The sequence below is a fragment of the Mustelus asterias genome, assembly GCF_964213995.1.
Source record: "Mustelus asterias chromosome 26 unlocalized genomic scaffold, sMusAst1.hap1.1 SUPER_26_unloc_6, whole genome shotgun sequence".
Classification (NCBI taxonomy): domain Eukaryota; kingdom Metazoa; phylum Chordata; class Chondrichthyes; order Carcharhiniformes; family Triakidae; genus Mustelus; species Mustelus asterias.
In genome coordinates, this window is record NW_027590113.1 from 328,648 (window position 1) to 354,848 (window position 26,201).

Consider the following 26,201-nt stretch of genomic DNA (forward strand, 5'->3'; position numbering starts at 1 on the left):
TTATCTGAAAAGGAAAGATATTGCGGGATCTGAGCAGAAGGTGGGCTAATGACACTGGGTGCATTTTTCATTCAGAGGCCTGAACACGCATAATAAGAATAAACTCATTCCGTGTCTTAAAAGTTTTGTGGTCCTGCGAATCTCTGATAGGAAGGAGGACCAATATCCGGCCAGACCAATAAGTGTTAAGAAGCATCTTAAAGGGGTATCGGGTGGCAGAGAGCGTTAGGAAAAAAAAACAGAGTTAGGCCTAAGCAGCTATTGACATTTCTGCAATGTTGAATGGATGATTCTCATGCATGCTCAAGAGGCCAGTTTTGGAGCAATGCAGATAAGTTATAGGATTTAAAGGAAGTTATAGACATATGGATGTCTATGGAGGACCAGTGTGTCTGTCTCTCCCTGTGTCTGTGTCTGTGTCTGTGTCTCTGTCTGTCTGTCTGCCTGTCTCTCTCTCTCTCTCTCTCCCCCCCCCCCGCCCTCTCTCTCAGACTTAGTTACATGACCTGATTTGTTTCCTCTGATGTGAGGAGAGAGAAGCACCCAAATTATCTGTGGCACGGTAGCACAGTGGTTAGCCATGCTGCTTCACAGCTCCAGGGTCCTGGGTTCGATTCCCGGCTTGGGTCACTGTCTGTGTAGAGTTTGCACATTCCGCTCGTGTCTACGTGGGCTTCCTCCGGGTGCCACGGATTCCTCCCACAGTCCGCACATGTGTCGGTTAGGTTGATTGGCCATGCTAAAATTGCCTCTTAGTGTCCTGCGATGCGTACGTTGGAGGGATTAGCGGGTAAATGTATGTATGGGGGTAGGGCCTGGGTGGGATTGTGATCGGTGCAGACTCGATGGGCGAAATGGCCTCTTTCTGCAATGTAGGGTTTCTATGATTATCTCGTCTCCCTCACTTAGCTGAGATTCCTCCCGGTATTTTTTAGTAAATCTCCTCTTCACCCTCCTCAAACTATTTGCATCTTCCGAATATTCAATGCCAGTGTTACTCACAATATCTCAATTGACACGTACTCGATGAGAGATATCACATTGTAATAAGAAACGTGTTTTGGCATTCTGAGCCTCTTTTATTAAATCCACATTGGACATGCATTTAGCAATAATTTTCAGTTCTCCTACCACCTTCCTAAATGTTTATTGACGCATCTGCCGCTGTTGTCCTCCTTTAAAACATTGTCCTCATTGTTCCACAGGAGCAGGCTGAGGGGAAAAGAGATTGTGTCTGCATTTTATTTATTTATTTTTCAGTTAAATTTGGCTTACAAATCGGAGGTTTTTTTCAAAACAGGAAGTAGGCCCAGGAGCAGCCTGGGGAAGGTTTAAAAAGGGCTAATTTAAAAAGTAGGTTTTTTTCAAAATAGGAAGTAGGCCGTGGAGCAGCCTGGGGAAGGTTTAAAAAGGGCTAATTTAAAAAGGAGGTTTTTTTTCAAAACAGGAAATAGGCCCAGGAGCAGCCTGGGGAAGGTTTAAAAAGGGCTAATTTAAAAAGGAGGTTTTTTTTCAGAACAGGAAGTATTCCCAGGAGCAGCCTGGGGAGGTTTTTTTGGAGGGTTGAAAAGCAGGCCGCACTTTTGAGCGGGCAGCTTCTGGAGCGGGCAGTGGAGTGAGCAGGGAGCAGAGTGTGAGCTGTAAGGGCTTTGGCTCACAGGGCTTCGGCGAAGGCGGGGAAGGTTGTTGTTTTTCTTCTGTTACACCCCCTTTTTTGTTTTATCTCCCAAAAACTAAAAAGGACATGGCTGGTATGAGTGGAAGGCCAGTATACTGCATTCGGTGTGGGATGTGGGAGTTCCTGGAGACTACTTGCCTCCCGGAAGTCCATATCTGTGCCAGATGCGTGGAACTGCAACTCCTGAAGGATCGTGTAAGGGAGCTGGAGCTCAGGCTCGATGAACTCAGTTTAGTTAGAGAAAATGAGAGATTAATAGATAAAAGTTATAGTCAGGTAGTGACACCAGGGTCTCGGAAGGAAGACACGTGGGTCACAGTTAGGAGGGGTAATAGTCAGAAGGGTGATGTGCCAGAAAGTACCCCAGTGGCAGTCTCCCATAAAAGAAACAGATGGGCAACCGATGGGAGAAGGGATGGGAGTGAGCAGTCTGTGGAGGGATCCCCTGTGGTTGTCCCCCTCCAAAATAGGTATATTGTTTTGGATTCTGTGGAGGGGGATGACCCTCCAGGGGTAAGCCACGAGGACCAGATCGCCTCCAGGGAGACAGGCTCAGGGCTCCGGAAGGGAAAGAAGGGGTTTAGGAGAGCGATAGTTGTGGGGGACGCAATGGTTAGAGGCACGGACAGGCGGTTCTGTGGGAGTGAACGAGAATCCAGGATGGTCGTCTGCCTCCCTGGTGCCGGGGTTCTGGATGTCTCCAAGAGGGTAGGAAGCATATTTAAAAAGGAAGGTAGTCAAACGGATGTGATTATACACATTGGTGAAAATGATGTAGGTAGGAAGAGCAGGGCGGGTCATTCGAGAGAAATTCAGGGAGTCGGGTGCTAGGCTAAAAAGTAAGGCCTCCAGGGTAGCAATCTCTGGACTGCTCCCGGTGTCTAGTGCAAGTGAGGCTCGGAACAGGGAGATTCTACAGTTGAACGCGTGGCTGAATGACTGGTGCAAGAGGGAGGGTTTTAAATTCATAGATAACTGGGAAATCTTCAAGTCAGGATGGCAACTGTACAGAAAGGATGGGTTACACCTTAACTGGAAGGGAGCAAATATCCCGGCTGGGAGTTTTGCGAGAGTGTCTCGGCAGGATTTAAAATAGTGTGGCAGGGGGGTGGGGATCAAAACAGTAGGTCAGTAAATACTGAGGCTGGGGTTGAGCTGGGGACCAGGGCAAGGCTAGCTAAGAAGAGGAGCACTCTGGAGGAGGATGACCTGAGTGGGCCTGGAGTTCTGGAGTGCATCTGCTTCAATGCGAGGAGCGTACCGTGTAAAACAGACGAACTTAGGGCCTTAATGCTTATGCGGAATTTGGATGTGGTTGCGGTGACGGAAACTTGGTTAAAAGAAGGACAGGACTGGCAGCTGAATATTCCGGGGTATAAGTGTTTTAGGCGAGACAGAGGAGGGGCTAAAAAAGGTGGGGGAGTAGCGATATTAGTTAAGGAGCATATTACCGCGTTGCAGAGGGTAGAAAACTTAGGGCGTCATGTAATGAGTCGCTGTGGGTGGAACTCAGAAACAGGAAGGGTGCAGTCACTATGCTGGGGGTGTACTACAGACCACCCAACAGCCCACGGGAAGTGGAGGAAAGGATATGTCAGGAGATTCTGGATAGGTGCAGAAAAAATAGGATTGTTGTAGTGGGGTACTTTAATTTCCCTGGCACAGACTGGAAAGTGCTTTGAGCTGGGGGTCCGGACGGGGAGGAATTTGTAAAATGCGTCCTGGAAGGTTCTTTGGAACAGTATGTAGATAGCCCGACTAGAGAGGGGGCTATACTGGACCTAGTTCTGAGAAATGAGCCCGTTCAGGTCGTCAAAATTTCGGTAGGGGAACATGTGGCAAATAGTGACCACAACTCTATTAACTTTAGGATAGTAATGGACAAGGATGAGTGCTGTCCTACGGGCAGGGTGCTAAATTGGGGGAAGGCTAACTATTGCCGGATTAGGCAGGAATTGGTGGATGTTGATTGGGAGAGGATGTTCGAGGGTAAGTCCGCGTCTGGCATGTGGGAGTCTTTTAAGGAACTATTGATACGGCTGCATGATAGGCATGTGCCTGTAAAAAGGAAAGATAGGAAAGGTAGGATTGGAGAGCCGTGGATAACCACGGAAATTGAGGATCTGATTAAAATGACAAGGGAGGCTTACGTTAAGTCCAGGCAACAGAAAACAGATGGAGCTCTGGAGGAATACAGAGAGAGAGTAGGAAGGAACTCAAATGGGGAGTTAGAAGGGCAAAAAGTGGTCACGAGATGTTCCTGGCAGGCAGGATTAAGGAGAATCCTAAGGCATTCTATTCATACTTTAGAATCAAAAGAGTTGTCAGGGAGAAAATCGGACCTGTCAGGGACAAAGGAGGGGAATTATGCTTAGAACCCAAGGGAATAGGGGAGATCCTAAATGAATACTTTGCATCGGTATTCACGAAGGAGAGGGGCGTGTTAACCGGGAGTGTCTCGGAGAGAGGTGTTGACCCGTTAGAGAAAATCTCCATTACAAGAGAGGAAGTGTTAGGTTTTTTAGGGAACATTAAAACTGACAAAGCCCCAGGGCCTGATGGCATCTATCCTCGACTGCTCAGGGAGACGAGAGATGAAATTGCTGGGCCTCTGACGGAAATCTTTGTCGCTTCTTTGGACACGGGTGAGGTCCCTGAGGATTGGAGGATAGCGAATGCGGTCCCGTTGTTTAAGAAGGGTAGCAGGGATAACCCAGGAAATTATAGGCCGGTGAGCTTGACGTCCGTGGTAGGGAAGTTGTTGGAGAGGATTCTTAGAGACAGGATGTATGTGCATTTAGAACGGAAAAATCTCATTAGTGACAGACAGCATGGTTTTGTAAGAGGGAGGTCGTGCCTTACAAATTCGGTGGAGTTTTTTGAGGAAGTAACAAAAACGGTTGATGAAGGAAGGGCCGTGGATGTGGTCTATATGGATTTCAGTAAGGCATTTGACAAAGTCCCACATGGCAGGTTGGTTAAGAAGGTTAAGGCTCATGGGATACAAGGAGAAGTGGCTAGGTGGGTGGAGAACTTGCTTGGCCATAGGAGACAGAGAGTAGTGGTCGAAGGGTCTTTTTCCGGCTGGAGGTCTGTGACCAGTGGTGTTCCGCACGGCTCTGTACTGGGATCTCTGCTATTTGTGGTATATATAAATGATTTGGAAGAAGGTGTAACTGGTGTAATCAGCAAGTGTGCGGATGACACAAAGATGGCTGGACTTGCGGATAGCGAAGAGCATTGTCGGGCAATACAGCAGGATATAGATAGGCTGGAAAATTGGGCGGAGAGGTGGCAGATGGAGTTTAATCCGGATCAATGCGAAGTGATGCATTTTTGAAGAAATACTGTAGGGAGGAGTTATACAATAAATGCCAGATTCATCAGGAGTATAGAAACACAGAGGGAACTAGGTGTGCAAGTCCACAAATCCTTGAAGGTAGCAACACAGGTGGAGAAGGTGGTGAAGAAGGCAAATGGTCTGCTTGCCTTTCCAGTACGGGGTATTGAGTATAAAAGCTGGAGTCTGATGATGCAGCTGTATAGAACGCTGGTTAGGCCACATTTGGAGTACTGCGTCCAGTTCTGGTCGCCGCACTACCAGAAGGACGTGGAGGCATTGGAGAGAGTGCAGAGAAGGTTTACGAGGATGTTGCCTGTTATGGAGGGTCTTAGCTATGAGGAGAGATTGGGTAAACTGGGCTTTTTCTCCCTGGAAAGACGGAGAATGAGGGGAGATCTAATAGAGGTGTACAAGATTATGAAGGGTATAGATAGGGTGAACAGTGGGAAGCTTTTTCCCAGGTCGGAGGTGAGGATCACGAGGGGTCACGGGCTCAAGGTGAGAGGGGCGAAGTATAACTCAGATATCAGAGGGACGTTTTCTACACAGAGGGTGGTTGGGGCCTGGAATGCGCTGCCAAGTAAGGTGGTGGAGGCAGGCACGCTGGCATCGTTTAAGACTTACCTGGATAATCACATGAGCAGCCTGGGAATGGAGGGACACAAACGATTGGTCTAGTTGCACCAAGCAGCGGCACAGGCTTGGAGGGCCGAAGGGCCTGTTTCCTGTGCTTTACTGTTCTTTGTTCTTTGTTCTTTATTGTCAAAATTATCCAGAGGATAGGGTTGAAGGAATTCCATTTAATTTCTTTGCAATTAGGGATGCACATAATGACTCAACTTAATTCTACCCATTTGAATTAGGTTTTGGTCATGAGCTAAAATGACCATTGAAAATGATTCAGCAGCAATTAGTCAATCAACGTTCTGAGAGCACATTCTTGGGCTCTGAACCAAATTTTCGGGAAAGTTTGCAGAGAGCAGGAGAATTGGCTCGACACCATTGAAAAGTGGCACAGCATGTGATGAAACAGGAAGAGCATAATAAATCAAAATTTTGTAGTTTTGTTCGTGTGGATAATGTTTGACAATTGCAACCAGTGGTAGGTGAAACGTTAAAAGCAATTTTTAGTTGGCACTGTCAAATTGAAAGAAAATTGAGTGTGGTGAATTGTTTGATAAGAACGCCAGATGGATGGAAAAGTAACAGAGGGCGTCATGTGAATATGCTTAAAATATATTTTTATAGGGAAGGAAAGCAGTGGTCGGATTTTTCAATGATTACAACTAAGAGTGAATAATCAAATCGAAATGGATCGGAACTTTACATTCCTCGAATTACTGATCAATTACTGAGACTGAATAACTTGCCAGGCCAACTCAGGTGGCTTTTAAGCATCAACCACAAGAGCTGCTGCCTTTGCGTGGGGCACGCACACTATTCACGATTTCAGTTTCCATTCATGCACAGCTGCACGATGTGATCCTGCAACACACTCACTGTATTGTTATCCATTCATGCACAACTGCACAGTGTGATCCTGCAGCACACTCACTGTATTGTTATCCATTCATGTACAGCTGCACAATGTGATCCTGCAACACACTCACTGTATTGTTATCCATTCATGCACAGCTGCACAATGTGATCCTGCAACACACTCACTGTATTGTTATCCATTCATGCACAGCTGCACAATGTGATCCTGCAGCACACTCACTGTATTGTTATCCATTCATGTACAGCTGTACAATGTGATCCTGCAACACACTCACTGTATTGTTATCCATTCATGTACAGCTGCACAATGTGATCCAGCAGCACACTCACTGTATTGTTATCCATTCATGTACAGCTGTACAATGTGATCCTGCAACACACTCACTGTATTGTTATCCATTCATGCACAGCTGCACAGTGTGATCCTGCAGCACACTCACGGTATTGTTATCCATTCATTTTTTAAAAACGTGAACTGGAAAAAAAAGCAACAGAATTTGTAATTTCTACCTCATCGACAAAACGCCGCCGGCTAATTCTATGATCGATTCCTGACTCTTCTCTTCCATTCTCAGCATTTCGAGGTGCACTCGAGTCATTGGTTTGTCGAACAATATCTCCAGGATGTTCAACAATTCCCATGGCGCCTTTGATTATTTTCGCACGCGCATCATGTTTATTTTGAATACCGTCTTAATTTAATCAATATCATCCCATTTGTTCAATTTTTCCTTGCGATGCCACCTTCATAATCTGTGCTCCTGAAATTCTATTTATTTTTAAACGGGGAGAGGGAATCTCTTGTTCGGCAACAAAGTCAAGAAGCTGCCGTGCCCGATCGAAGTGCACTCGAATGCCAGTTGGACCACGATCTATGAAACATCCTGACAGATGTGCATTAATTGGGCTCCTGCTAAAAACAACAGGACTGACCATATGAACGTCGAATGCTCCGTTAGTAGCCCGACATCTTTATGAGGAACAAATCTCTGAAGTCGTTTGAATGGTAATCAATATCACAAATATCTCAAGCCACGGCTTAACTGTGTAATGCTATTAAATGACTTACTGAAAACTATGTTGTTGCTCCTAACTGGAATTAAGAAACAGTTTAGTGGTCACAGGTAGAAGCGCAAGTTAAGTGGATTAGCAATGATAAAGTGTCCCTAAGTGTGAAAGAATGTGTAGGTTATATGGATTAACGGGGAACATGTATAAGGTTACTGGAAGATGTCAGGCAGGGAGCATGGGCAAGGTGCTCTGTCAGAGTTTCAGTGCAGGATGGATGGGCCAATTGACCTGCTTCCGCGTTGTCTCGATGATGTGACTATAATAGAGGAACCTGCATGGAGATGGAATTTAGCAACATTACAAGGATGCAGATTTCCTTCATTGGTCACAACGGTAATTCTGCACCCTATCATCACAATGAAAAGATTAACTTGTACTCACCTTTCACTTTCCATTTTCTAACAATTTCCTAAAACCGATAGAGATGGATCACTTGTCCCTTTATTCCATTGCTCTGTCGGTACAAAACCCATCCGTGCCTGTTGAGAGCAGTTTTCTGATCGACAACTTTTCTGATCTTCAATCCAAGGAGAAAGCAACCTGCATTTTGTGCGCTATTACCTCTCACCGAGTTGCAAATAATCCTTTACTTCCTGCTAAAATCCAGCACTTACTCTCAGGGTCAAATGTGGTGACTTATTAATAAGTAATTTTCAGTACGTTTTCGCTTCTTTCACTGACAGTTAATTTAATGGTAAATGGAATCCTGTCTCAGAAAAGTGTGCTCTCCAGTTGCACCAGCCCCTACTTCCTGGCCATGTCTGCTGCTGAACTATTATTCATCATCACGGCTATCATATTGTATTGGATAAATAATTATAATTTTGCTCGACCCTATCTGAACATCGCACTCATATTGTAATGCCATTTTTCTGCAGCCACCGAGTACTTCCTCCGATTGACTGTCGTTTTTTCTTCGATCAATTTGAAGCTATATTGACAGAATGCGAAGTCAAAATATTGCACTTAGGAAACTGTGGCTGTGATTATAGCCAAAACATGCATTCTGCTCTGTTTGAAAAATGCCTCCTTCTAATTTGCAGTTGAACCCGGATAAATAATTGATAATTTACCGTGGTTCTTTGCTGTGAAACCAGTCTATGCTTCTCAGCCAGTCTGGGTGGTATTTGGCTGATTTGAGATAATTGCAACACGGCTGTTGGATTTTCATTGATTGTATTGCTTAATGCTCTGACAGTGAGACCCATTTTAGGCACATTCGACTCTGTAAATGCCTAAGAAGTCAATGCATTTAGAACAATACAGTGACCCAGAGATGGATAGCATACGCCTGCTGCAACATTACACTGCGCCATATCAGGCAACTTCATCCAATAAGTCGCGATTGGTTATTGAGTTCTTAGATTATAATGTTACTGGAAAAATATGGTGAAGCGTCATGCTTCTGAGCATATCTTTCAAAGCTTCCCGTATATGTTGGCCAACTTACTTTGCTGCACAAATGCCTTCACTTATGGGGTGACTCAGTCCAAGTGCAGAGAGCAAATTAAGGATGGGGGGGGGGGAGGGGGGGGCGGGTAATATCCGATTCGTTTAATTAAATGAGTCATTAATAATGTCGGAGAAAAGAAATACCACCGTGTGAAAGCTGGTCCCATCATTACCACTCGAAAGATTAATGTAAATTATTGATATCCATCTTTTTTATTACACCAGAAATATATAGGAGTTGACGATAACTTCCTGAACAATCTGTGCTCATGTGGGCCAAGACAGTAATATGGAATTGGCCCCGCTTGCTGGATAATAAGGGAATAAAAATACCTCCAGTTTCTCGACTCACAGATCTTCGCATGATCTCTGAAATCAACACCATTTCTTCCAAAATCCACACTGCTGCAGATTCTATGAATATTATTCCATGGTTCCCATTGCATTCGATTTAACGCCAGCTTGATCTTTCATAATCGACTGCTCCAGGGTCCGTCCTCTTCCTCGTGTTATCTAACATTTTGAGAGGCTACTTCTCCTCAATTGTGTTGACATAATTTCATTTTAATTAGCACCACATTCCAAATATAATCAACATTAGTGCCTCTATACTTTCAACTGCCACATTTCCAAGTTCCCTTGGCACTGCCAAGAGTCGAATATACTGTTATCTGAACAGTTAGGTCTTCTATTCCAAGGACTTCCACGCTCTTTCTAACAGTGGTTTACACATTCTGGGAGGGTTCAAACGTTAACAAATACAACGTTTATGCTCTTTGTAACCCCATGTTGTACTGGCCCTGTTTACTTTTCGATGCAACCAAACTGAGTGACTTTTACTCCCTACCTGATGTTTGAAACAAGAGTGCAGAGTAAAGGTACGCTTTATCTAACACCACATCTGACTTGTCCTTGGAATGATCGGTGGGAGAATGTAATATCTCATCTATTACACAAACTCTGCATCACAAACAACAACACACAAAGACAAAGGCACGGACAGATATCAACTCGCTCACGACAATATAACTGGCAATCCAGATTCGCTTGTGCAAAACATCACCATTATCTAAAATATCCTGTGTTTAAGTTTTTTTGTTCCGGATTTGGGGATTATATGGGCTCAGAGCTTGATATTTTTCAAACTCCCACAACAGAGTTTGAAGCATAGTGTTATGCAATGAGGCGAGCACGCCTCTGCGAGCTCTCAGCAGTGGCTTGGATTGCCTTGAAGGCTTATGATATAAGCTGAAAGATGGAGAGGAAATGCCCACTGGCGCACATTCGATTCACAGACATAAGCATCCAAGGCACTTCCACAGTAGGTTGTAAAGCAATGATCTCCAATTGTTACATAGAGAGGGAAGAGAGATGAATCGGGAGACAGGCAAAACAAGTGGCCCTTCCCTTAACATCTTGATAGAATTGTAACATAATTACTTCAATGTTGCGCAGTCAGGATTTTGAAACTGCTTCTAAAACACAGTCATGATGTGGAGATGCCGGCGTTGGACTGGGGTAAACACAGTAAGAAGTTTAACAACACCAGGTTAAAGTCCAACAGGTTTATTTGGTAGCAAAAGCCACACAAGCTTTCGAGGCTCTAAGCCCCTTCTTCAGGTGAGTGGGTGAGAGTATGAAATTCCCACTCACCTGAAGAAGGGGCTTAGAGCCTCGAAAGCTTGTGTGGCTTTTGCTACCAAATAAACCTGTTGGACTTTAACCTGGTGTTGTTAAACTTCTTACTGTCTAAAACACAGTGCAGAGGTGATTACAAAACATCGACTGCTGAACCTAAATAAGCAGCTTTATCACCACCCGCTCAAGTGTTTCATGCCTGACCCGTCATTTCATGTAATCAAGGATGGTCAATATCTGACCTTTATCATTTCCCCATCTCCCTCTGTTCACCGATCTATCAAATGTTTGCCCAGTTTCACCTTAAATACTGCGAATGATCCGGTCTCCACTATATGTTGGTGCAGATAATTCCAGAAATTCGCCAACCTCTGTGCGAAGAAATGTTTATGTTACTCAGTTTTAAATGACCAACATTTCCCTTGTAGTCATATCCCCTTGTTCGAGGTCTCCCACCATTGACGGTATCGCACCATCTACTCTGTCAATCACCCTCAGAAAGTTATGTGATTGAATAATGTCACCCTTCACTCTTCCAATTTCCAAGGAATACAGGCACACTATTAATTCGCTCTTGAAAGGGAACAGTCTTATCCCAGGGAATAGCATCGTTAATTCCATTAGCGTGCTTCCAATATGACTATCACTTTTAGTGTACGCGGAACAAAGCTGTATGCAGTGTTCCAGATGAGGTCTCATCAGCACCGTGTACAATTTCAACAATATCACCCTTTGTTTAATCTTCAACCATTTTCCAATGAAGGCCTAAATACCTCTTAGCTTGCATTCTTAAATACTTTTTGGAACTGACTGCTCGTTCATTTTTGTAATTCATGCACTAGATTGCCAAGACACCTTTGCACTTCACTCACCTGCAGCCCCTCTCCATTTTGATACCACTCTGCCTTTTGATTCCCCCTGCCAATATGCCAATATACATGACATTATCCCTCCCCACATTAAACTGCCAGAATTTCGCTCATCACTCGATCTATCTATATCCCGTTGCTGAATCACAATATCCTCATCGAAACCTAGATATGGACACAGACTGGTAAATGCTTCGGATGGAGTCAACCTTGACATTGAGCTCTGAATATGTACATAGTTATGATTTTTTTTTCTAAAATAATGTTGGTTAATAAAAGAATAAACTGCAAAGTATGCTTCATGGCTGAACGAGACTTCAAATCCTTTGACATGAATGTGGAGAAAGATATGTATAGATGTTCGGAGCAATAGGGCGAATGTATTGGCAAGGAAGGAAAGCAGCAAATCCAACTGTTAAATTATTCTATCTGCTTCAGAGACGAAGATAAAGAGTATGAAATATCCTCAGACTGTTTGGGAGTAATGAGGGGCAGGCGTGGTGTTCCTGGGCGGCACGCTGTCTTTTCAGAAAACTGTCGTACAGAGGGAAATCCGGGGTTATCATAGCATTCCTGGATAAACATTGTATAGTAAGCAGTTTCAAGCAGCACTGAGTGTGGCTTAATTGTGCAGCGAGTGGTGCTCGCTGAACCTATCCTGTTTCAACCACTCAACAGCCAGAGACATTAACATCTGCATCACTTGAAATAAATGAGCTGGAGATGGGGCTGCCTCTGGGGAGAACAAGTTGTCTGAAAGTAAATACTATGTATTGTAGGATGCTGTTCGCCCCTGATTACATTCCAACTCTGTGCCTGTATCTCATTGTCAGGCTCATCGATTTTCCATTCCTCAGGGCCAGAAATGATAATGGAACCGAATTTTGTGGAACGATCAGATTAGATCTGACCATGGACATAATTTGAAATTTATTGATTAATTCCCTTCCATTTCACGCCATTCCTGGCATGCTTAGGGACCCTAATCAACTTACCTTGCAAACTGTGTTTGCAATGATCATATTCAGTCGTTGGTGTATATTTTGTGATTTAAATCTGCTAAATGTATATGTTCATTTGAAACTTGCAATTTAAATTTGGAAAGTGCATTTGGTGACTTGTAAATATTTTGTATTATAACGCGTTCGTGTTGTTGTCCAGTTCTTGTGATTAATAATTTTGAAATTAGCACATGAATTATCAGCGTTTTTATTGTCACTGTAAAATTGCTGTTGACAAAGGAAAAGCTAAAAAAAGGATTTTTTTTTTTGAAATTCCAAGAGGAACTTTCAGCTGAATCTAACAATTTAAATACGATTGTGACCCTGGTCCATATTCGTCCTTGGGCGCCTGTCGATGTGCAGTTTGCACATTCTTCCTGAGTCTGCACGGATTTCCCAGTGGTGGCCCGGTTTCATAGAATCTTAGAATCACTGCAGTACAGAAGGAGGCCATTCGGCCCATCATGTCTGCACTTACCGCAATCCGACCCAGGCTCTATCACCATAATACCATGCATTTGCCCTAGCTAATCCCCCTGATCCGAAGGGGCAATTCAGCATCGACAATCCACATAACCCGCACATCTTTGGAGTGTGGGAGGAAACCGGAGCACCCGGAGAAAACCCATGCAAACACCGGGAGAATGTGTGAACTCCACACAGACAGTGACAGAAGCCGGAAATCGATTCCTGCTGCTGTGAGACCACTGTGCCGCCACATACTCCACATAGGTCATTGTATATTCAATTAATCAATGCAAATTCAATGTTAAATTTGAGAAACAGTTCAGTCTTGCGATTATTTACATTTATTTATTTAATCCTTAATGAACGTGTATGTCACTTCTAATAGCAGCATTTGTTTCCCACCGTGATTCCTGCACAACTGAGTGGTTCACCAGGTCATTTCGGTGGAGTGTTCAGCGAAAACAAATCTCGCTGTCTGGAGTCACAAATACTTAATATGCGATGATGAGAACATGCGGCACTCATTTAAAAGCATCAGTGAACGAGATGTCATTTTGAAGCAATATTAAGGCTGCCACCATTACTGAGACAAGCTAGACATTCTTGTTTGATAAATGTCAACGAGGCACCGTGGTGTACCTGAACTCACGTCCCCAATAAATAGAGCTAGATATCTGCAAAACTGACCCACTTACATTGTCACTCAACACAGTCTCCCACAGCTCACTATCGGATGAACAATCCTTCCGAGACTTGCATTGTGTCAGCGGGCATACAGAATGAGAACAGTGTATCCGTAACTGATTGCAGGTCATTCCAGTGTTCAGCTTGTGTATTAGTAACTAGAAACGCAACACGATTAAAGTATTTGCGCTCCGAGAGTGCAATGAGCCAGGTAAGACCTGAATGTTGAACAATGTTTGTCCAGTTCCGAATTTTCCATGAATCACTTGATCTTCTCAAACCTGCAGTGTTCAGCATTGATGCGTTTGTATTAATTGAATCACTTATTTGGTCACTATGCAATCCAGATGCATCACCATGCTCACCTTTACTGTCATTACAAGTACCGATTCATGATTGACCACATTAATAAAATATACTTTTGTACATTTTCTCTTTCATTCGGAGGAATTCATGTTATTCTTAATGGTTAATGAAAAAGCCATACTTTCCTTTTTGCCAGTGTTAAACTTTAATTTGTTCAATGCCTGGGTTACTTGATACGTACAGAAGGAAATTTTAATTTGCAAGTGTAATAATGCTAATTTTCAATGACAGGAATTAATGTTATTTAGCCTAGCACATAAATATTTTTGCTCTTCAGTATTTGGGTTGTGTTAGCAATATCAATTCTAAGCCATTCGCCCAAAAACATTTCTTGCGTGGCCCAATTAGTTTTCCTGAATTTCCTCACGATCATAAATCTCAATCCACTAATGCAATCCATGTGTTTTCCAACATAATATGCACTGACCGCAAAATAATCGAGTTTCCAGATGGTGCCAAGGCTAAAACAAAAAATCAACTGAACAACATTTGAAGAGCTCATGAAATAACGGAAGAAGGGAATAATAGTAAAGAATTTTGCAGATTCTCTCAATGTAGTCCTCTATTATTCACATCAATCTGTGGACAGATTTTAGGCCCAAGAAGGTATCCCAGGAGCATCAGCGGGCACAATTATAAATTAAATGCCAAATATGTGATAGTAAACAACAGGACCACTTGCATGCCAAATTGATATACTGCAGTTGTGAGACTTAACTGTGCAATTCGACAACTGACGCATGTTATCTTAGCTCTGCAAATCCGGCACACCAAATCGGGATTTCTGCTCGACACGCTGGAGGAGGATCCACAAATATCCCTATGCCCACCAATGGGGGAAATCAGCACATTGGTGCTGAAGGAAAGGCTGAATCATTTGCAAAAATGTTCAGCTAAACGTGCCATTGAATGACACTAACCCACATTTCCGCCCTCCTCCAAGAACTTTCCGCAATCATTTCCAATGCCTGCCACAATCATGAAGTTAAAGGTTTATGTATTTGTCACAAGTCTTACACTCACATTTCGATTAAGTTACTGTGACATTTCTGGAGTCGCCACAGTCTGGCACCTGTTCGGGACAATTCACCTAACCAGCACATCTTCCAGAACGTGGGAGGAAACCGGAGCACCCAGACGAAACCCACGCAGACACGGGGAGAACGGGCAGACTCCGCACAGACAGTAACCCAAGCAGGAAATCGAACCCGGGTCCCTGGCGCAGCAATGCTAACCACTATGCTACTGTGCCGCCCATTCGCTCAAAATCTTTAATTAATTAAAACAAACTTTCCCTGGCGTGTTTTCTTTCTCTTTTTCGCTACCTCAAGTCATCATTTTGTCAATCATTGCCTGAGACCTTTTCATAATCTTTCAGAAATATTACCTCGCCACCCGCCCCCGCTCCCCGCCCCCACCCTCATGCCCCCAACCTCTTTTCCCTGAGAGGATAATACTTGTTGAAATTTTCATACTGAACTTCTGACCATTAAAATGAACTCCACATCAGCTCCAAATATTCAGAAAATGCGTGATTTTCCACATTCTAAAAGAATAAGAGGTAATTGAGTGGAGTTACTGGTTTCTCAAAGGAAACAGAACATGGTGTAACGATTCAAAAATTCGGTCAACTTCTGTGGAGACAGAGAAAGTCAGTTAACCTCGTGAGATTGACTCTTCTTCGGAGATGAAAAAGAGTAGAAAATGCTTGGATTCTAAAGTAGGAGAGGGGTGCAGAAGGCAAAGCAGAACAAAAATAAATAAAACTGTGAAGGCTGGGTGACAAATTTACTGAAAATCTACTTTCATTCCACAAGCACGGCCTCAACTTGCATTTCTTTAGCCAAGTCAGCTCACATATTTCTCACACATGTCCACACTTCAATCCTTGGACTGCTCAAATGCCACTGTGAAGCAAAACACAAACTTGAGTAATATTGATTCGGGTCCGGTTAAATACTTTGCAGCCTTGTGCATTTGACAATTTATTGAACTACTTCAGGTCCTAAACTCGCTGCTTCGTCTAAATTGTGTTTTTCTTTTAGCCAAAACTCGCACAGATTTGTTTCAAACTTCAGACAATGCCATCGCCACTAAAGTACGCACTGTTAAATAAAGTAAATGTGCTAGAGTCAAGCAAATTTCATGCAGATTCTGAGAATCTGAATATGATCGTAATTTAAGCACCGGTAATAGACTTCCAATTTTTCACTAAAACTTTCAAGGTCGCAATCGAGTGACTTGGCTGCTGCTGTGGGTGCGATCTTATGAAGGGAGATGAAGCAGACACAGAGAGGACGTTGGGTACGCTCTTTATAAATTAAACAAGCATAAGAACATATTTTGACGGTAAAAAAAGGATACACATGGTTTGTTGGCAGGGTTTGAATAGTTTGAGGTATAAATCATAGAATCAAAGAATCAATACAGTGCAGAAAACTTTGTGGAAACAGAAGCTCAAATCCTTGTGTGATTCATGAATACACACTATCATTTTTGTCATGAATTTGTGAATGGACATATCAGTGGAGGTTCTCAATGTTATATCCTGGGAAAATATATACTATGCAATTGTTAAATGAGCTTTTGAAAGTGAAATATAATGATAGTAACCCGTGGTCTCCAAGTGACTGAAGCCTGCATGTCCTGGGTTTTGATGTTCCTCAAATAAGCCGTATTGGCTGCCATGTAAAAATGCTGAAAAAATAATGTTTGTTTAATGTACTGTAATTGATGTAGCGAATTACACAACTATTTATCCCTCTGGAATTATTAATAGTGTATAAGTAACGGGACATATTTTGAGAAAATGATTTCGTGTTCTGCCAGTGAGCAAACGCACACAGAAGGGACATCAAATGGAGGAAGCAATAATTCTAAGGATTCGATATGTTTTTTACTATATCCTCGCGGCTTTATGTATACCCGGTAAGCTGTGAAATTGTTTTCAGTCAGTGTTAAACTCTGTTTATACATCTTCACTTTATTCCATTGATAAGACATAAATCCTTCCTTCTGTGAGTTCGGTATAGATAATGCATTATTTTCCATCTCTCCGGCTGCAAATTTGAACTCTTCCAGTATTCTGTATTGACTTCACCAATGGCTGTTGTGTTCTCCGATCTGCACTGCATCCCGCTGCAGTAACATATCTGTTTTCAAATTCTCTGATCACGCAAATGCTGGAAATCTGAAATAAGATGAATAGTTAATGCAGGTTAAATTCAGCAAAACGAGGAGCATCTGACAGAGAAAAACGGTTATTCGCCAAAAAAATGCAATTGCTGCATTCATGCAGACATCCCGCAGACTGATCATTAATACATGAACATGCATTTATTTTATTGAGATAGTTGGAAGTTTACCTCTCCGATCCCCACGCAGATACGTGGAGAAGGTGCAAGCTTCACATAAACACTCACCGGACGTCAGATTTGAACCTTTGTCTTTGGCGCTGTGAGGCAGCAGTGGTAACAATTGTGCTACCCAAATGTGACTTCATTCTGATATTTTCCTGACCCATTTTCTCTGATATTGTTTAGAACGTGATGCTTGACTGATTTCTTTTATTCGTGCCTTAAATACGGCCGTCGCCTGTTGGGCCAATAATTGATCGCCCATCGCTGAAGGCAATGCTGCAGATCAGATCAACGCCGGACACACCAAATAAGGACACTAAATGTCCTTCCCTCTAATACATTCGTGAACCCGTTATAGAACATTACTAGGGTTCAAACTTACTCACCCAGAGCATTTTAGCTTTTACTTAGGGTCATGTGAGCCCGAAACTTCAGCTCTTTTCTCTCTTTGCAGATGCTGCAAGACCTGCTGAGTTTTACAGCATTTTCGCTTTTTGCCCTCAGAGCATCACCCGGGGTCTCTGGATTACTAGTCCATTGACAACAATACGATGCCACTGACTCCCCATGTAATGAGACATAATTGTCCGCAGTCCATTTTAACACACAATACTGTAGTGTGTTGATTTCATTGATCAATTTTACAGCAGCATGATAGTTAGGAAGCAGTCAATGTTCAGTTACACTCTATTTTAGTCTGGTGTCGATGTGGACTTTGTTCACATCCGCTGTTGGATTAGTCCCTCTTGTAGCATTTTGTTGCATAACGTCATGAAGAAGGAAAAAAAAAACATGATTGAAATATTCAGAAAATGTGGCTGGATCTGTGAAGATCCAAACTGAACGATTCAGCTCAAAGCCGTTTTCTTCAGAAATTCAAGAAGAGAGATTGATGGTGGACGTTGTGCAAGAGGAAGTAAGGAGGGCAGTAAAAATCGAACTGCGGGGGTGAAGGTAGGGGAGATTAAATGGCAACACGTTTTATGGTACAAAATACAAATGGAAGGGTAAAAGTTACAACAAATAAGTAAGGGATTTACCTAGTGTGGGTGTGAATCGCTGAAGAATGAAAGCGTGTCGGAAGGCAGGAAAATAGAAAAAGGAAAAAAAAGCAGGCAAATCGGCATAAACAAAATTATGCAGGCATTGCGGCATAAACTATGGTTTGATATAGTTGACATGAATATTGAGTTCAGAGATCTATCAAGTTTGTAATATTAACATATGCCTTGCACTCAGCCTCAATCGAACAAAGCTGTAGCCCATGAATAGCACACTAAGAAGTCTCACAACACCAGGTTAAAGTCCAACAGGTTTATTTGTTTGCACAAGCTTTCGGGGTCTCGCTCCTTCTTCAGGTGAGTGAAGCTGAAGGAGGAGCGAGACTCCGAAAGCTTGTGCTACCAAATAAACCGGTTGGACTTCAACCTGGTGTTGTGAGACTTCATACTGTGCTTACCCCAGTCCAACGCCGGAATCTCCGCATCATGCCGATGGATAGTGACGTTAGTGTGACTGCCAGGTATAGAATTAACCGGCTGGTAACTGGAGATATGGGTCGGTCTTGATGAATTGGGGTGTTCTCAAAGCAGTTGCACAATCTAGTCCTTACACCCCCAGAGTCAGGAGTATCAGATTTTGAGCAGCAAATATGATGTGCGAACATGCATAATGTAAACATAGAAATCTACTTGAACTGTGACATTGTTCCTGCCATTTTAGCATTCGCCAACTGCTTCTGTCCTCTCCTTCGCTCAATACCAACAAATGACTGCATTTTTCCCGCAGCACTTACCAGGCTTCATCTAAAAGGCAGCAGAAATGCATACTATTTGAGTGTGCCACAAGGCAAACATGCCGTCCAAAATTGGAATCAAACACGAAATCTATTGATTATCTTCAGAAAACAATAGCGCGGTAATATCCTCGAATGCATGGCAGCCATTTGGCATACATCCAAATAAGTTGTAAATGTGTCTCTCCTCACGGCCTGAACTGGATCAGGAAGTTTGACCATATGTAACTTTCAGAACACCGAGTGAATGGGGGTATGAGAGTGGATATTGCCGGCAAGATCATAACTGTGGTGAGAACTAAGAATGAAATATGAGCCTACTGCAATACTCAGATAATGTCTAATTATGCAGAAATAATGAGACTACAATAGGCGGAACAGAGTAGGGGAGCGCTATTCTGTCTTTCCACGTTAATCAATCACAACATTCAAAATCCGACTGTGGTGTTCATTCTACTATCGTGCTCTACACCATAAATTTTGGCTTAGTGTGGATCCAAATATTAACCTAATTTAGTCCTGAATGTATCAAATGACCCTGTCGCTACTGCTCCCTTGGGAAGAGAATTCTACACACTAATGGCACTCTGAGTGAATATACAATTGTGCATGCGTAGCACAAATGGGAAATAGCATATTTACAACTGAATGTCTATTATGTGGTATCCCACACTCGACCATAATACTATACGAAATAGGAACAGGTGCAGGCTGTTCGACCGCGAGAGCCGACTGCATCATGCATAGAACATAGAACAGACAACAGCACAGCACAGAACGACCCTTCGGCCCACGATGTTGTGCCGAGCTTTATCTGAAACCAAGATCAAGCTATCCCACTCCCTATCATCCTGGTGTGCTCCATGTGCCTATCCAATAACCGCTTAAATGTTCCTAAAGTGTCTGACTCCACTATCACTGCAGGCAGTCCATTCCACACCCCAACCACTCTCTGCGTAAAGAACCTACCTCTGATATCCTTCCTATATCTCCCACCATGAACCCTATAGTTATGCCCCCTTGTAATAGCTCCATCCACCCGAGGAAATAGTCTTGTGAACGTTCACTCTATCTATCCCCTTCATTATTTTATAAACCTCTAGTAAGTCTCCCCTCAGCCTCCTCCGCTCCAGAGAGAACAGCCCCAGCTCCCTCAAACTCTCCTCATAAGACCTATCCTCCAAACCAGGCAGCATCCTGGTAAATCTCCTCTGCACTCTTTCCAGCGCTTCCACATCCTTCTAATAGTGAGGTGACCAGAACTGAACACAATATTCCAAATGCAATTGGATCGTGGTTGATCCGATTGCACAGGTCCATTTTCCTACCTTTTACCGATTATCTTTGATTCCCTTTTTGATGAAAAGTCGATCTAACTCAGTTTTACGCACGGTCTCACAGTGGTTCGCACAGCTGCTCCACAGCGCCAGGGACCCTGGTTCGATTCCCGGCTTGGGTCACCGTCTCTGTGGAGTTCTCCTCGTGACTGTATCTGTTTCCGCCGGGTGCTCCGGTTTCCTCCCACATTCTGAAAGGCGTGCTGGTTAAGTGCATTGACCCGAACAGGCGCTGGACTGTGGAGAATTTCACAGGAACGTCATTCCAGTTTTAATGTAAGCCCTACTTGTAACTAATAAATAAATACACTCTGTAACCTTAAATTTGCACAAGGGCTCTGCCCCTACTGCTGTCTGGGCAGAGAATTTTAAGGAATCACAATCCTCCAAGAGAAATAATTTATCATCCTCTCATTCTTAAATTGGTTCCCCTTTGTTCCGAAACAATGTCCTGTAGCATTAGACTCTCTCATGAGGTCGATCATCCTCTCATCATCTACCCTGTCAAGCTCCTTAAAAATTCTGTATATTTGATTGAGATCACCTCTCATTCGTCTAAATTCCAACGAGCAGTGTCCCAACCTGTTTAACGTTTCCTCATAAGACACTCGCTCTCTGCAGTGAATCATTGTAGTTAACCTTACCACAACTGCCTGCATTAAAGTAACATATTTCCTTCAGTAAATGTAATATGGTGCAAGCATGCACTTTGCATTTGGACTGAAAAGCTCCCGACAGAATATTTAATGTTTGCAACTGTTTCATCTCTCACAATTCAGAACTCTAATTTCTATAGTCCCCACATGTCGAACGTTGCCTTGTAAGTCAAAAGCTCGCGATTGCTATCACTGAGTCCTTCTAAAAATGCAAGTATTCCAAACCTTGGGTAAGAAGCGCAAAGCTCCACACAGAATTCTAGGGTGTGTCACAAAACTTATTTTCAACGCTGAACACGTTCCACAATTCTACACTCGGCCCCTTTGAAATTAAGGCTAACATTCTCCGTGTCTTCCTCCTAATGCCCTGGAACTGCACGTTAACATGTAACATTCGCATTGTCACTTCCAATTTCTTCCATGGCCATGCCCTCCAGTGCACCGTTAATTTAATACAACATCACGACCATCTTTCATATTTGCAGTCTTCCAAATCTCGGCGCTGGAGAATCCTTGATTTCTTGTCTGCATTCTGTGCTCCGTTTGTTTAGCTGCCAAGACATCCAGATATCCAGCTATGGATATCTATCACTAAAGATCTCACCTTGCCGTCATGTAAGACATTTTACAAAGCATCTGAATGGAGAAGAGAAACGTGGCAGCGAGTTATAGGCGTAAGTTGCAGAGATAATAGAGACCGCAATGTTGAAGCATGGATTCCAATAAAAATGGAGGAGAAATGCTGTACTGCAGGTTGTCTGAAGTTTTCAAGGTGGGGGCTATTACAAACATATAAAAGTGGTAAAATAAATATTGCATTTGAGCCAAAGGACATTGGCTTTACATTATTGAACTCAGTCTAATCTGTAGCTCTTTTGTCTAACCTCTCTGAATTGTTCTTTATTTCAGCCAACTTAATCACGATGCTAACACTCCAACTCAGGGACTGCGGTCTGTGCAAGAGCACTACTATCTACCTGGTCGCCATGGTCACGGCAGACGTCCTGGTCCTCTCATTTCTTGTTCTGGTAAACCATATACTGGTTCCCCATTTCCCACAGGTGTTTTACCTTAACAGCGTAGCCTACGGCCTCAACTCCATCACGAGTGCCGCTGTGATTGACTGCTCAGTATGGCTAACCGTGTCCTTCACGTCTGATCGTTACGTGGCAATCTGCTGCCAGAAGTTCAGAGGAACTCACTGTACTCCGAAATCTGCAGCTCTGGTGGTTGTGGTGATTTATCTTGCGACATATTTGAGAAGCATCCCAAATTATTTCACAAATATACATTACTATGATCATAAAAACCTGCAAAACGAACATAGAGACGGTCTCAGCATTGAATCTAAGCAGGCCTGGAGAGCATTTGACTGGATGAACATTATTTTAAATCCCTTAGTTCCTTACTTGGCTGTGGTGCTGCTCAACCTGTTGACAGTCAGGCACGTCCTGGTGGCCAGTCGTGTCCGGCGGGGATTCCGGGGAGATGGTCAGAGTTCTGCGGACCCCGAGATGCAGAATCGGAGGAAAGCCCTGGTGTTGCTCTTTGCTGCCTCGGCGAGTTTCATCTTGTTGTGAATGCCGACAATCGGCCTCTTCCTTTTCTCACGGCTCACTGAAAGCTACAGTTTCTCCGACTTCAACCACCCTGTTGCTGTGATTCATGAAAGCGCTGACATGCTCAGTACACTGAACTGTTGTACCAGCACGTGTATGTACGCTCTAACCCAATCCAAATTCAGGGCAGAGCTGAGAAGGACGCTGCGATGTGGGAAAAATCTAATTACTAAAACTACTGCTGCACGTGACTGAATATTCAGGCAATGGCGCGAATGTATCATCCCACAGACAAATTATAATTGATGCAACTAATTCACACCTATATTTGTTTCCAAACGATTTTTAATTAGAAATTGTAGTCCATAGAACCATAGAAAATTACAGCTCAGAAACAGGCCTTTTGGCCCTTCTTGTCTGTGCCGAACCATTTTATGCCTAGTCCCACTGACCTGCACTTGGACCATATCCCTCCACACCCCTCTCATCCATGAACCCGTCCAAGTTTTTCTTAAATGTTAAGAAAGCATTTACCACTTTATCCTGAAGTTGTAAAATAGGAAAATAGATTAACACAATTGGTTTAAGCAGAAATTACAATTATAATTGTAATTTCACAGTGAAATAATTACAGTTTATATCTTATTGATATCGATCGAAAGTTGAAGTACATTTATGGTCCTGCAATAAAATTGTGATAATTATTGGAGTCTGCAAGCTCATCAATTATTTTAGGACGTACAGTCATACAGAGCTTGTGGTAGTCGGCAGTATTTAGGTAACATGTGGGGACAGAAACGGATGAGCCACTTTCGGTGAAGTAGAACGCCACTTCTCTGCTTTCACTTGTTTATTTTTCCGTCACAAGTGGAATGATTTCAGAATGCCAGTGCGCTGCGAATGCTGTACACTCGGTGCTGCAGCTGCTATGTTGGATAATCTGTTTTGAATGTCGTCCTGTATAGAGTGTCCGTACTTATGGAAAGTGCCATTATGTTTGATGCGATCATTTGGATGAAAGATGAACCGTCGAGCTTCACTTGAGCACTCAGGTGGATTTAAAACCCGAGTGTTAGTATGACTAATGTCCTAAATTACGGAAACGAAAACAGATTAAAGATTAATACATGTCTATTTGACACTATATCTCTTGATGACGTCAGGAGATGTTGAAAGCGCAAGATCAATACAGGTTATCACTTTAATATGAAAAGTGTTCAAATGTTAAGCAACATTGGAGAAAGTAGTTGGACTCATGGAATCTGCAGTGCAGAAGGAGGCCATTTGGCGCATTGAACTTGCACCGACAACTGTCCCACTCAGGTTCCATCCCCATAACCCCTCATATTTACATTTCTATTTCGCCTGACACAAAGGAGCAATTCATCATGGCCAATCAACCGAATCCGCACATTTTTGGACAGTGGGAGGACACCGGAGCACCCGGATGAAATCCTTGCAAGACACGGGGAGAATGTGCAAACTCCACACAGACAGTCACCCGAGGCTGGAATTCAATCCGGGTCCCTGGCGCTGTGAGGCCGTACTGCTAACCTCTGTGCCACTGTGCTGCCCGAAATACATATTTTATATTTTGCCTTCACAAGCTTTATCAGATTAGATTTTCAATTGATAATTGTTGCTCAACAGCACTGGAATAACATAGCTCTCCCTTTATTCTCCCCGCTTCGATCAAAGGTAATAGAAGAAAATCCTTATCTCTCGTTCTCTCTGGAAACGCTTCAGCAGGTGATGAATATTGCCTCCATTTCTATGTTTCCTTCTCTCACATTTGCAGCAGTGACAGTTCGTTTTTTTCGGTTTTAATTGTAATTGGCTCGGAATAGTGATTAATTATTCTCTGTTCTCGACCGAAATTTCCCCGTATGCCAACTGTGACTCTTACTTTTCCTTCTCGTTTTTATTTCCTCTTAGCTCGGTTTTCTCTAGTTTTTTATATCCCCGGTAAATATGCTTCCTGTAGCCGGGACATCCCCCTTTATTCGGCCTTCTGCAACAAAATGCCGCCCCTGAGCCCACTTACTGCCCAATTTATCTGCAGGGCAACCGCTGTCTCCCTTATTCCCAAGTTTCTGCACTCACATTTCGTTCTCGTTATTCAGAATTACACGACCCCCAGTTTTAGTTCCTGAAATATCCTATACAGACTGAAACTACATATTTCAGATACCATAGAATAAGAGCATCAGACAACACGAAAATTTTTATTAACGCTGTATATGCCAACTCGTTTGCTAACACATGCAGGTTAATGCTTTGCTAGATGCATCAGCACACAGTCTATTTTTTTCTCTCTCTCTCCGGAGCAAATGTGTTTATTGAGTCTTCGTTTGCAGCAGTCTGTGGTCCAAACAATTAAGTTTCTGAAAGCACGAAATAGATCGGAAACCTCCCGCCACACGGTCAGAAAAACTGCAACAATTCAGCGGAGTAAATTATTTCCCAAGTGAATCAGTAGCTTACTGCCTGACCATGTGAACTATACACTGAACTGCGGAGGGTTCCTATCTCAACAATGTAAAAGAAAATTAACAAATTGTTCCCTTTCACAGAAAATGTCCGAGCCGAGATTGAGAATCTAATTCTTCCACATCCCCATTGTGCATGTGAGCGATTAGTGCAGAGATTAAGGTGCATGCAATAGATTTGTTTGATGCAAAGAATGTAATCACTGGACTCGCTTTATTAGTTCTGGATCTGGCTCTTGCAAACTTGTCGTTTGGGGAATCATATTTGCATGTTTTCTCCATCAAGTTGCTGATAGCACACTTTGGAATAATAAAACTTGACACCACAATATACTGAAAGTCAATATATATTTCAGGCTTTATGAACATTATTTTGAAATGCTGAGAGAAATGAAAATAATGTCACTTCATTAACTTGAAAAGTTGAAGCGAAAATTTAGCAAACATTACCAAGCGAAGGTTTCAGCATTTATGTGATCCTCCCAGTCCCAAGCTGTTCACTAACTCATCCTCAGTCACTGCGCGTTGGTTCTTGTGTATATCTTGGTGGAGAAAGTTGAGAGTAATGGAGAGTCGTGGGACTGAGAGTAAGGTGCAGTCACTCTCCCTCACTCATTTCCTCAATGTTGCAGATGTACACCCACTCTCAGTGACACACAGGCCAACACTCAACGTTACAGAAACATACCGTCACTGCCATTGACTCTCACTGATTCTTACTGCTGCGCGCACAAAATCGCTCAATTTCACTTCAACTCAGTCACGCACTCAGTCGCGCGCACTCACTGACATCACACACAGGTACTCACTCTGATTGCCACACCACTCACTCTGTCTACCACAAACACACACACACACACACAATGACTTCCACACACGGTCTCACTCACTGTGGCGCAGGAATTCACAAAAAACAACTCTCACTGCGCAAAAACT